Raw genomic sequence first — 14509 nt, 5'->3', positions numbered from 1 at the left:
ACGAGGCATAATTTAAGCTACTGATAGATTTTGAATTAACTGTAACCTTTCAGGAAAAAGGTCTAACAGTCATTATGCACATCTCAATAAAAGTATCTGCTCACAGCCCAAAGACTGGAGGAAAGGCCTACAGGAGTGCAAGTGAAATGATTAGAGACACATGAGAAACGATGGAGAAGGTCAGGATTATTTCATTGGGAAAGGAGAGAAAGTAAGAGGAAATTTGTTAGAGGAGGGTAAAAGTTGAAATGTTAAAACAAAAAGTCCAGTTGAGTACCCCTGGTCACTCTTTCCCATGGTATGAGGAGTTTAGGGAAATTAGTTCATGGAAAATTTAAATGAGAATGGAGGGAACTGCTTACAAAATTCATAGTTAACATTAAGAGCTCCCTGCATGGAATGTCACTGAGCTAGATACCAACTACTGAGCAAGGTACCAAATGGGTTACACATTCACAGGGGTGGGCTGAGATTAAACTCGTTCCCTAAGATCCTATTAGAGATGGTGTATGTATGTATGTATTTCAGCCTTTCTTGTAATTGAGTTAATTTATGTCTGTCTCCCTTCTCAGGTTATACATTCCTAGAAAGCAAATTTTTGTCTACACATTTTTGTATGTTTACTCCTTTCCTCTTCAGTGTCTAGTAATATGCTATGTGTCTACAAGGTACTCAGTAAATGATTGCAGATTTAGAGCATGTGTGGCTTGGGGTGGAGCAATGAAAGGGAGGATTTTCTTCCTTGAGTCTATCTGCCCCAGCGCTCCCACTAGACATGTTTAACTCATACTGCAACCACCAAACTGCAATGAAATGAGATGACATCAGAGAAAGGAAAGGAAGCAGAGAAGTAGGATTGGAAGCCATTAATCATAATTAACAATCTGTGTGTACCAAGCACTTTGCTGTCTGTCTTGATGCATGTCCTTTTACTAACACCTTAAAAAACAGTTGTAGTAAAGTCCAGTCACCACTTACTTGGCAAGGAAATATTCCTAATTTTTCTCCCTGTGCTTGGGCCCATTCCCAAGAATATGCAAGTGCTCAGGAAGATGACCCTTAGTGCCTTTCTTAGAAGTTATTACCTTAAATAAAAAGCACATAATACAGAACCAATAGGGTGTGTGTGTGTGTGTGTGTGTGTGTGTATACATTTCAATTTTAAGGAATTGGCTCATCTGCTTATAGAGGCTTAGCAAGTCCAAAATTTTCAGGGTGGGCCAGCAGGCTGGAGACCCAGAAAAGAATTGTACTTTGAATCCAAAAGTCATTTGCTGGCAAAAATTCTGTTTTCTCCAGAGAGATCAGTCTTTTTCCTGTAAGCTTTCAACTGGTTAGATCAGGCCCACCCACATCCTGGAAGATGATCTGCTTTACTCAAAATCTGTTTATTTTAAATGTTCATTTCATCAGAAAATATCTTCACAGAAGCATGTGGGATCATGTTTGACCAAACATGTGTTTAAGTTGACGCATAAAAGTGACCATCCTGGTACCGCCTTCCTATTCAGTCACTGGGAGAGTGCAGCTTACAGGAAATTCATTTTTGGCCCGAATGCAGCCATGGATTTCAAGTAAAGTAGTGGACAGAAAAATGGGACCCTAAGAGTGCATCTAAAGTGATTCAAATAGCCACAAATGAGGAACGGAAAGAGAGTGGCCATGTGAGCAAACCACTGTGTTAACAGGCACTATGCTAGTGTGTTGTACATGCATAAGCTCATCTCAAAACACAACTCAGCATTAATTAATACCATTGTGGAAAGGAGATACATTGGCTCAGAAAGTCTATGTCACTTGGGCAAACTCTTCTGGCTAAGAGTAAAGAAGCCAGATTTAAAATTCGTCTTCCTGGTCCCAAATCCTATCCCTTTGTACTCTATTCTACTGACTTTCTCATCTGTCTCGGGATTAGAAGAACCATGAAATGAAGAAACAGGCATGGGGCAGCAGAAGCAAAACATCTTGGGCATGAAAGAATCATCCACTTCAACTGAGAGGCATCCTAATTTATTTCCTCCTAAGGCAACTTCCAGTCCCCAAGGAAGTCTGGGTTCAGGCCCACACGTGAAAGCAAGAAAGCAACTAGATGCAGTCGGTGGCAGCAGTGGGTCTGAGGGCAGAGGCACGGGCTGATCCCGACATAGCTTTGTGAAATGGGAATGAACTATCAGAAACAGAAGGCAGTTTTCCTTTGAACGTCTGTCACATTCACAATGAGAGTGATGAAAGACTTTGCTTCCTTGCCTTTTAGGTGACTTCAATATGGCCAGACTTTGAAATCTAATACTGTACTGAATTTTGTATTGAATGTGGTGGTGCGATATTGAACTATAAAGAAGGGGCTGGAACAGTACTTTTCAAATACTTGCTGCTCAGAATCCTTTTGCCCTTTTCCACTTACAGGTATGATCTTATCTATTGATATTTTCTGTCTGAAAAGACCCTCTGTCTATTCTATCGGGTTGCCCTATTTTTCATTGTGTAATAGGCTGTATTTTGAAAATGAATAGCCCAAACAACTTCGATATATTGCTATTACTGTGCTGTTCTTTTGAAGAAATTCTTCACTTGGCATTTGCACTTTAATCAGACTTCAAACTGCTCTGATAGCGGTGTCCCTTCTTTGCCAGGTCCCACCACCACCTAGGCACTGTCTTCTTTGTAAATCTCAATGACGTCCGTCTTCCTTAAGGCCGAGAGTGCCCCTCCTGACATGCTGAGTTGGTAAGGCGTAGCTGGAGGCTTTCTTCCCACCTCTTCCCGCCAATGGCCATGGCCGCCATTCCGTAGCAATCAGCACACGCACTGTGTGGCTTTCTTGGTGCTCCTCACTGCCTTGTTCTGTCCACCTTTGTCTGGATGCCCACTTAAAATCCTTGTGCATCACGTGTGCAGGTCCTCGTGGGCACTAAACCTAAAGTGAACATGCCAGAAGGAGCTACAGGGAGGCTGTATTTTTTTTTTTTGTATATTCATATATTTCAATATTCAAAGCTATTTGTGTTCTAGAGGCATACTGAAGAGCAATGCCACTTGTGGAAACACCCAGCACGTTGCAACAGTGGTATTTTAGCTGCAGTTCGGAGAACTTCTAAATATGACTGGTCTGGGTACGGAATAAAATTATACAGATATGAATAGTAGCAGCAAGCTGTGGTCCAAGTCATAAAAGAAACAAAGCTAACAATATTGTCTGTGGAGCATCTCCTTGAAGACCGGCACTGAAGCTCCCAGCGCTGGGGGCACTCAAGTGCCATGCCGGCACCGGCTCAACCAGTGGGTATGTAGCTGAACAGAATTTAAAAGCAAGGAAAATTGTGTTTCTTAAGCTTATTTATGTGGGATGCGTTGCAGAGTTTGGGATGATCCAGTGAAAGTGAAGAACCCTCCCTCCAGAAACACGCACACACAAAAATTTGCATCAAGTTTTAAGTGGTTCTGTCACTCGCCTAAGGGTCTGCCGGGAAGCTCATCTGGGATTTTCATATACTCCAGAGTCTAATGGAAAGATTTAAAAATCAGAGGAAAGCCAATGAAGTATCAATAATCGGGATTATTGATCCTCATCTGGCAGAAGGTTGATGATCTGACATTTAGATACAACCCCGACATTTACTGTATCTATGAAAACATTTCTTAATCTACCTAACGTTGTTTTTTTCCATCTCTACGCTATTGTGGCATTCGATGTAACAATTTATATGAAACAGTTACATAAGCTCTTCAGAAACTGTATTATGATTGAGAAAATCTAAGCTATTTTATTTTATGTCTGCTTGTTTCTTTTCAGCCTTTTGTTGTTCTTCTCCTCCTGCTCCTTTTCCTCATCGTCTTCCTCCTCCCCTGCTCCTCCGTGTTCTTATTCTTACTCCTTTGGCTCCGTGTTTGGTGAAAAATGTTAGTATTTAGTGGTTGTCCCGTATACAAGAAGAGTCATCGGCAATGAAGATACCTAAATATCTCATTAGCATGTAGGGGGTGGTCACCAATATGTATTCCTCAGCTCACATGGTTTATGCAAAAAACTTGGGGTCAGAGCTTAAAGGATGGTAGATTTGAACACTTCCTTCCATTTATTTTAGGACGATTACATAACAATCTTTTTGGTATGACTGTACTTTGTAAAGCTTGCACACTTGGAAAATGGGGATAATGACAACAAGATTATTTGAGAATTCTAGAGACCTTATACTTTAAAATAATACTTTGCGAACTGGAAAGCACTCTGTAAGAGTGACTCGCCATTAGAAAATAAAGATGAGAGAGGGCCAGTCCCACTGCTCGTTGACTGTCAGTGGATACTAGGAGACTGAACTATGATTTTTGTCTGTGCAGCCCCTCCTGTGAGGTCTGAATTGCTCTCCAGATCTCACCCTGTGCCGGCACATATGGGAATGACAACTCCTCTGTAATCATCTTCCCAGCACTGTGATTGGTCCTGGGTTGGCCCAATTAGACTGCCCCTAAAGTTTTCCACATTAGAGTAACAGAAGAGGAACTTTATCTTTCAAGGAGCCAAGCTGGGAAGTTTTAAGTCTGGAGCTTCAAGGGGCCATAGTTTGGCCTCAAGTGAAAAGCTGTTTGGAGTGGATAAAGCCAACATCCAGCAGGAAGCTTAGAGACAGGACGGAATGGATCCTGAAGTGATTTTAATCCCTGACATCCCGGAAGTCACCCCAATCCCTGCTTTCTCGAGGCTTGGTTGTTCCACTGTTTCTTGAATGATAGGATACATTTCTGTTACCTCATTTTCGAAAGGTTCTTTGAGTGGGTTTCTACCACTTGCACACAGGAAAATACAGGCTGACACGGACTCCTGCGTGTGCCTTCACAGAAGGCACAGAACGGAGCTATCACGATGTCTTTGCAAACCTAGAGATAACAACCTCTCTGGTCTCTTTCTGGTCCGAGGCCAACCAAACCCACTTGCAAGTTCTGCCTCCCAAGGAAAGCAGTATGATCCATTTCATTTGCCTAAAAAGCCAGGAAGACACATCTCCGCAATTTACAAAATGGTGTGTTCCTTAGCCCAGAGCTTGTGTGCAAAAGCACCGTGCTTCCTATGAATCATCGTGCTTCTCAGAGCCAGAGTGTGTCTTTAAGCAGCCCAGTTGAGGGAGACCACAGGAATAGGGCAATTTAAATTGACTGGAAAGGAGACAAGCAGGAGGAGGCGACAAGGAGGAGACAACAGCAGGAAAGAAATGATTTCTGAGCGAGAGTAGATTGCCTCTCTTTGGCTCTTTTAGCCCATGGGACCCAATAATAATTTTCCTCAAGTTTCAGACGCCTTTCCAACACAGTCCTATAATCACATGTGTAGCGAGGTCTGACTGACTTTGCTTGTCAAAAAGAAGAGCTGTTTGTAAGTGGAGTGTTAACATACTTCTCTGCCCTCAAGTCAACTGAAGACAGATCCGTCTGGATGGAAATAAGGGAATACCTAAAAACTCCTACTTAATGTCAAAACAATACGGAATTTTTAATTATTCCGAAATTCGATCATAATATTTTGTTTTAGGCCTCACCAGAATTAATCCTGTCATGTTTACATTTGATGCTGTGTCAAAGTAATATACTTTAATTTTAAAAAATCAGTTTGTAATTGCCTGTGTAAACCTTTCTATAGAAAGCTTCACCCTCAAAACAGAACAGATACAGAGACTAGGGACAAATATAAAAATAGGCTTTAATTTTCCTTAAAGCCTGGGGGGGGGAAATTTCCTTAAAGCCTGGGAACTCTCTTAAAATGCCACAAAATAAAATACTACTTCATATCTTAGGACTATGTAGTAAAAAAATCTTCTATAGGAATTCCTAAAAGTGATGGTCTTTCATCCCCTCCATCAACACCTACTCCTAATACCTACTCTCACTTTATAGTTGTCACTGTTCTTGAGTTTTCTATGTTTGAAATTCCAGAACTTTCTCCATGCTTAAGGAACCAGCTAAGTCTAAGGGATTCTGCTTGCTTGTTCCTATCTTTAGGTATTTAAAAAACATTTTGTCCTGTTAGCCCCTTCTCAGTTTCAAGAGTCTCTGCAAATTAAGTAAGTATATAGAAATGCTTGCTAATTCCTTACTGCTGTACTCATTTTTCTGTAGGTATTACTGTACGTATGTCTAGAATTACTCTTTAATGTAATTAACTTTATCATTTGCTCATGCTACACCTTTACATCTTCACATACTCATTAAAAATCCTTGATATTTTAACATTTAATTTTGAACTTCATGTTAAAAATAAATAAATAAATAAATAAATAACAAGCATTTTTTTTTTTCAGTTCCTCATTTTCTACTAGTATTTATATTATACACTTTCCTGGTAACCCCACTCTACTAAAGATAGATTTATAAGTGTCAGTTAGAAACAACTGTGTCATTATAAGTATCATTTAATAGATTTTTATTTCTCCCTTTCAATACTCCCTAGGTCCACTCAATTTTTTTTAGACAATTAGATTTTAAACATTATCCTTCAGGATACTATATTGATCTAAATATGATTCATGTTGTCAATTGAGTTTTCAAAAATTTATCAGCCTGTGCTCACACATAATTCAAGGTAGGTATAGTTTTCTAGTCTTTTGCCCTTTTGCCCTGCATAATGTATAGTAAATCTATAAATACAAGTAGTTTATGTCTGGGTGAATTATTGAACTAAAAGTTTAATATATGATCTGGGGGAAATACAACATTTTCACTGAAGGCAAACCGTGAATCTCTTCGGGGCAATTCAAGTTGACTCCTTAGATGTTTATTTCAAGGTTTTTTTGTTTTGTTTTGTTTTTTTAAGACATGCAGTTATATATCTATATCTTTATACTTATGAGTGTATTTCATTTTGTGGTTAATAAAAGCATTATAGAAAATGTTAAAGAAGACATTTATGTTTCTGTAGAAACTTTAAAATCTGCCAATGGGCAAATAAATGGCAAAATTAATCTAGTGCTTTAGGTTGACTGTCCTATGAATTGCTTTCATGTTTTCCAAGCCTTTACCCCACAACATAATTTTATTTATTAAATCAGTAATATATAGCACATTCCTAAATTATAATGAAGTAGAAGCATGTAAGAAAAATGTGAGTATCCCCTTTTATTCATCATTCCCCCAGTCTCACACTTGCATACACATGTACACACACCTTACACCCAACTGCTGAATCCCACTTCCTTTGGTATATGATTACTTCTGTGGTTTAATGTGCTTCCTTCTGGAATATTTCCATGTATTTAAATACCCAAATACAACTAATCTTAAATATATTTCTACCTGCTTTGTTTTGAATTGCTATGTGCTTATAGGTAACCTGGTCAGGCTTTCCGTTGCTCTTTCCACTTCCTGAAATTTTGTTTCCCAAGATGGATAGCAGGCACAGTCCTTCAATCTAATCTCTCCCTTTATTAAGACCTCTCCTAGCTCCCCTGTTAGAACCAAAATTCCTCTCTTCTGTATAGTCTCCTCTATACCATCCTTGTCCTTGAATTATATGTCAGATCTCTTACATCTTGTAAGTGACATGTTATATAATTTGTTTTTGTTGTTATGTACACACTGGAATGCAAGATACATCTGAGCAGATTTTTTCATCTGGTTCATTTATTTCTAAACACCTCAACACCTAGAATAGTGCCTAATGCAAGTAAATATTTATTGTGTTAATGAATGAAAATTGTGGTCACTAAAAGTGATTGTTTGGAACCAGACTACCTGGATTCAACCCTAGCTCTAACATCCACTAGTTGCAGGATCCTGGAAATTTATTTAAACTCTTTATTCTTTGGTTTCCTTTTCAGTAGTATAAAGAAAAGAATAACATCTATCATCTGGGTTAAGAATTAAACAAATTTACATAGACACAGGGCAGTGCCAAACTTACATAATTCTCACTCAATAGTTAGCGAGTAAATGTGACAGCAGTAGTTGGAATGTCAGTAGTAGTAATCCTGTGTTATTAGCTCTTTCATTCAACAGTGTCTTAGAAGCATTTCAGTCATTAAATATAGGTCTACACATTGCTACAGAGTATCCCATTGTATGGACTTATAATGTATATAACTGCTCGCCTATTGGTGGACATAAAAGTTCCCCACATTTCTATGTTACAGAGAAATTGTAATTGCAAATGATATTCTTGTACACTTATGTTTGTGTACAAATTTGTGTAACACCATATTATATTCATTATGTGAATCTCTTGGTCAAAGAACAAGACTATGCCAACATTCTCTCTCTCTCTCTTTCACTTGCCTTTGCTTTACAGAAGTTTTGAAATGTTAGTCAATTGAACTATCAAGTATTTTATTTATGACTTCTAGATTTAAAGATTATAAACTCTTTCATATTTTCTTCAAGTGTTTTTATTATTTTCTTTAATTGAGTACTTAAATCCACTTGGTAGATATGGTGTTTATATGTATAGCATGAAGTTGGTATCTGATTTCATTTTTTCTTAAAGAAATAGCTTCATTGTCCCCACATAAGGTATTGAAAACTATTTTCTTTCCCCACATAGTTGATATTATATCTCATTCATATATCATATCTCAAACACTTATGTTTGTTTCTGCACTCTGTCTTTCCACTAATGTCCTCATATATTCATATGCAAGTAGCATACTACTTTAATTACTAGAGCATTATAGTTTGTTATGAAACCTGTTTGGGTTTTCCTTTTTTAAATTTTGCATATTGTACTTTCATTAAGGTAAAGTCTTGGAAATTACTCAAGTCCAGATTAGCTTGAAAAGTATTACTGTCCATATTTTTCTGAAAATATTTAATATCAATTTTCTTTGTTAATACTTACAAAAATAATAATTTCACATCAACTTCAATGCTACTGAAATAATTCATAATAATTATAATATTATAGCAAGTCACTTTATTAAGCGTTCTCAAATGATCTTCATAAAGAACCACACATCAAAACAAATCTTCTAGACCAAGGTTTCTCGACTTTGGCACTCTTGTCACTTGGACCAACTAATTATTTGTCCTGTCTTGTTATATGTTGCCTACAAGAGACTAAGTTCCCCTTTAAGGACACACATAGGCTGAAAATGAAGAGATAGAAAAATATATTCCAAGCAAACAGAAACCAAAAGAGAGCAGGGTTATCTCTACTTGTAGCAGACGAAATAGTCTTTAAGTTAACAACATAACCAGAGACAAAGAATAAAGACAAAGGGTCATTTCATCAGAAGGATATAACACTTGTAAATATATATACACAACATCAGAGCCCCTGTGTATGTTAAGGAAATATTAACAAGTGTGGAGGTGAAATAGATGGCAATGCAATAATAGTAGGAGACTTGACTCCCCCACATTCCACAATGGATACATCGATCACCCAGACAGCAAGTTAGTAAGGAAATCATGGACTTGAACACAACTTTAGACCCAATGAATCCAACAGACATGTACAGAGTGTTTCATCCAACAGCAGCAAAGATACCAGAGATAAAATGTTTTGGCTAAATTCTGTCTTTCAGTGTGCCATTTACATGACAGTACATGCTCAAAGAGTTTACTGCCTTTTGAACTCCTGTGATATTGTGATAAAATAAGAAGTGTAAAGTTGGTCTTCTTCCTGGTTCCTGACACAGAGTTACGGAAGTTTTGGAATTTTTGTGACTGGGGTAAGAAGATCATCTTTTGTTATTCATAACAAGCCCTTTTCAACCATACCTGAGTTTATGTCAATGAGGTAAATCTTGGAGGATGAGAGCATGTTGCCAGAGGAACCAACCAGGGGCTTGTAATTAAAGGGTGGGAACTTTCAGCTGCACCCTCAGATCTCCAAGGAGGGTAGAGGGGCAAGAGATTGTGCTCAATCACTAGTGGTTAATGATTTAATCAACTATGCCCATGTAATGGACTGTCCAAAAAACTCTAAACAATGGGTTTCAGAGATCATCGATTGGTGAACACATCAAGAGATGTGCTAAGAGTGTGGCCCATCTGGAGAGGTGAGGAAACTCTGTACCCTTCCCTCCATCCCTCCATCCCTTGCCATATCCATCTCTTCTACCCAGCTGTTCCTGAGTTGTATCCTTTTATAATAAACTGGTAATCTTGTAAGTAAGCTATTTGCCTAACTTGTCTAGCCTTTTTAGTAAATTATCAAACCTGAGGAGGGGTCATGGGAACCACCAATTTATAGCCAGTTGGTCAGAACTACGAGTGACAACTTGGGACTTGTAATTAATGTTTGAAGTGGAGGAGTCTTGGGCAACAATCCATAGCCTTTGAGGTCTGAACTAACTCTGGAGTGTTGGTGTCAGAATTGGGTTAAATTGTGGGACACCCAGTCTGCGTCCACTGAAAATCAGAGAACTGTTTGGTGTGGAAAAATTCATACTTCTGGTACTATAAGTGTTGAGAATACAGAGAGAAACAGCATAGTTTACCTTTAACTCCATACTATATGGTAGGACATTCTGGGAACAAAGAATACTATCAAATGTTCTTGAGTATTGCTAAGGCATTTTGGAGGTACAGAAATCTTTGCTTTTAGTTTAAATTTGGCTATTTCCTGGGAGCCTGCCTTTGATCCCATTCCAAAATTCCCTTGATTGTTATACAGTACATTCCTATATAAGAGAATGGGGGTGAACCTTATCAGAAAGAATTTGACTAGCTTAGACCAGAAAAAAGTATCCAACGAACCTACCAATTTATTATTTTTGAAAATGATTTCAATTTTATAAACTCTATAAAACTGATTTCCTAAATCTCAGTGATATCTCTAAAGCATTTGGAATTTTCCTTAAACTGGTGAGTTTACATTGGAATACCCATCTCTTTAATAAATCACTTTTTTAAATCTTAGCAAGCATTCCTAGACAAATCAAGTTCACTGAATCATTTTGAAATATTTGAAATAGAAGACAATGGTGTTGGCACTAGATTATGGGCCAGACAATCTGGCTCTATCCTAAGATCAAAAATATTCAAAGAGCAAAATCTTTGCCCCCACTCAGCCATCACTTGGATTCATTATTTTATCAAAAGAGAATGAAGACCCAGTGAACAATTATATCCCTTATCAACAATTTGTGGGTGGAAAAGAGGGTTTTGAAAAAGAATAGAAAAGGGAAAAATAATAAAATGAACTTATGTTAATGTACATGACCTCTTGTCTGTGAATTGGCAGAATTGTATTTACCTACAGAAAAAGCATTCCTTAATACATTTCTAGCCCTGATCTAACAGTAGGGAAAATAGTCTAGAGTTAACATCTGCTGGAGTAGAGCCCCAAATTTTTCTCTTACTCACAGTTACTGTTCATGCCTGCAACACCCAGCAGAGAGACCCCGTGTTGAACCTTTGTTATAAGTGTGGCCAGGGCCACGTGGCAAGCATTGGTAGGCCTCCCAGGCAACCGAATAGGAGTTTCCTTGTGTATTCAAGCCAGCTCCCCACAAGTCCCTGCCACCTCTCTTCTGCAATTTCTCAGCCGAGGCTGTGGTGTAAGAGAGGGAAAAATCCCTCAACTGAGATATTCTCATTCCAGGCTTTCAAAAACACTGTTTCTTTACCTGGAATACACTTCCTTTCTTTATATTCAGAAAATTGGTATCACCCCTTAAATTTCAACTTTAACATCCCCCCCCCCTTTTTTTAAGATTTTATTTATTTATTTGACAGAGAGGGAGAGAGAAATCACAAGTAGGCAGAGAGGGAAGGAGAAGCAGACTCCCTGCTGAGCAGAGACCCTGATGTGGGGCTGGATCTTAGGACCCTGAGATCATGACCTGAGGCCGAAGGCAGAGTCTTAACCCACTGAGCCACCCAGGTTCCCCTTAACATCCCTTTGTTACAGAGATTTCCCTAACTGCCCACTTGGGTTACCTTATGTTTCTGTTACAGTCTATATTTTCCTGATTTTCTTAGAAAAATTGATTCACACATACAGAAAGGCAAAGAAGACTTTAGGAAATTGATGCACACCTGAGAATTAATTAACATTTAATTTTATTTCCTCCTAGTGTTTTCTTCTATATGGAGTCCACTTTGATGTCTACACCTAATCTTACTTACCTCTGTCCTTGACCTAAGAGAAATACTGTCATGAGTTTAATTGACAGACTTCAAATCCACTCCAAATTTTTATATGCACGTACACACAAAAACACCACTAATAATAATACACCATTGCACTATATATATTGCAAATTTTTAGAAATACACTATTTTGCTGTAGAAAACACATTTTTTAAATATACTTGTGTTGATAGTTATAGACATAGCCCATTCTTTTTAATTTTATGGCTTATCACATGACTCTTTTTGTCTTTCACATGTATGTACCGAATCTTTTTGACTGTTTATTTCTCAGAAAACTTCATGAAGTTATGAACTCTGTTCACCATTGTTTCTTTCATTGCATAGCACAGTGCCTGCTATGCCACTGGCCACTGTAGGTTACTGAATCAAGTTTGCTCTTACACTTACCTTGAAATGAGACACATATGTGTGTGTGTGTGTGTGTGTGTGTGTGTGTGTATATACACACACACACAGAGAGAGAGGCCCCCTCTTGCTTTTACTAAAGTTTGTGGAAACATTCAGAGAAGATGTTGATGAAATTTTATTGATTTATATCTTTGGTCTTAATTTAGAGGGATTTTTGAGAGGCTTATTAATGTTATATACTGCTGGGCAACCAGTAGGTTAACAGTGAGCTTGTTCAAAATGCCTGCTGAGTGCAGGAGAGCTCCTCAATGGGGTCAGTCCTGATTTACATGACTCCTGACACACTACTTCTATTCTCTCTCCAAATTCCAATTTTATCTGTCAGATGTGGTGGGAGGTGATAATACTTCACCTCCAGGACCAAAATGAAATAACCCATGTCAAGCTGTTACACAGCATCCAGGATACCATATGACTACCATGATCACTGGTGGTTACCCAGATTACAAATGATTAAAATTCTCTACATTCTAAAATGCTGAGCAATGCCATGGATAAACTTCTATTGTGGGATAATCTCATTATGCTTTCTTTGGGAGAATACAGAAACTTACCTTTAAAGTTCACAAGTAATATTCACCATGCCCTTCCTATAAAATACGATATGCAGGGGCGCCTGTGTGGCTCAGTGGGTTAAAGCCTCTGTCTTTGGCTAGGGTCATGATCTCAGGGTCCTGGGATCGAGCCCCACATCTGGGCTCTCTGTTCAGTGGGGAGCCTGCTTCCCTCTCTCTCTCTCTCTGCCTCCCTCTCTGCCTACTTGTGATCTCTCTGTCAAATAAATAAATAAATAAAATCTAACAACAACAACAACAAAATACGATATGCAAAGAGCAGAGGCTTTGGACTCAGATCCAGGTACTACTAACCAGTTAGTCATATGACATTAGCCAAGCATTTTGCCTCTCTGAGACTCAGTGTTTCATCTGCTGATCACACATTTTCTCAGAGAATGTCAGACTTTCTTAGTAATCCAATGTCATTGGTCTCTCTGACTTCAGCCTATCACAGAGGAGCTTGATAGGAAAGCAAGGATAAAATAGCATTTTCAAAACACACACTGTGATACCAGGGAGGGAAGTGTTTGTGAAGTAATCAAAGCCTGTACAATGAATCTGGATGGTATCTTCTTTTCCTTTCCTCTTTTGTAATTGCTTGGCTTTTGTGGCTCGGTTGGTGGTAGGGATTTGCAATAGCTCCCCAGCCTTAAGATAAAAGTAGGAACTAGATGGAAGCCAAATAAAGCCTATAAGGAGCAGAAATCTCAAGGCAGCATTAGGACCAAGCCTTAAAGAGGGAAGGTGGGTTCTCAAGAACCTTGTATTGTTGAGGTTCAGCCCCCATCAAGACAGTATAGTATGCACAGATACGGGGTAGGTGCTTGAGCTGTAAGTAAAATGTGTACGTTGGCTTGTAGTGAACTTTGCCTGTGGAGCCTTTGGGAACTGAGAAATGCATGGACAGTTGGTGGCTGGATTAAACTGTAAGGATTTAGGCTCCACGTCTTCACCATTTACTTATCCATGGACCTCATATTACCACCAACTTCGGAGATGTTATGGGATCTAAATGAAAAGTATTTTTGCTTATTCTCTTTTGCTACAAGTTCTCATTCTTAAGGATCTTGATAGGAACAAATTCTAAGTAAAATGTCAAAGTGAGAGATGTTGTCTTTGGCATTCTCCCTTCTACTTCTTTGTCCCCTGATGTTTTATCTTCTCTCTGCTCATTTTTGCAGATTCTTTGTCTAGCTACACCCAGGAGTAGGGTTTCTCATTTGTTTGTTTCACCTTTGTAAATATGAGACTGGAGGCAGCCCGTGAGTAATCAGGAATGTCAGCACCCTTGAGCAAATAATAACATTTAGCAAACTTCTTGCTATCCAACCAACTAATCACCATGTTTTATCCAAAAATCTGCCTGCTGCAGTTATGATTGCATACAGACTCTTTAAGAAAGAATGTGCCTCTTCACCCACTCACTCAGAACAAGCTGTTATAGAAAAAACAAGCATCTA

Source organism: Mustela lutreola, chromosome 10, assembly GCF_030435805.1.
Source record: "Mustela lutreola isolate mMusLut2 chromosome 10, mMusLut2.pri, whole genome shotgun sequence".
NCBI lineage: Eukaryota > Metazoa > Chordata > Mammalia > Carnivora > Mustelidae > Mustela > Mustela lutreola.
Note: the sequence above shows the minus strand (reverse complement) of the source record.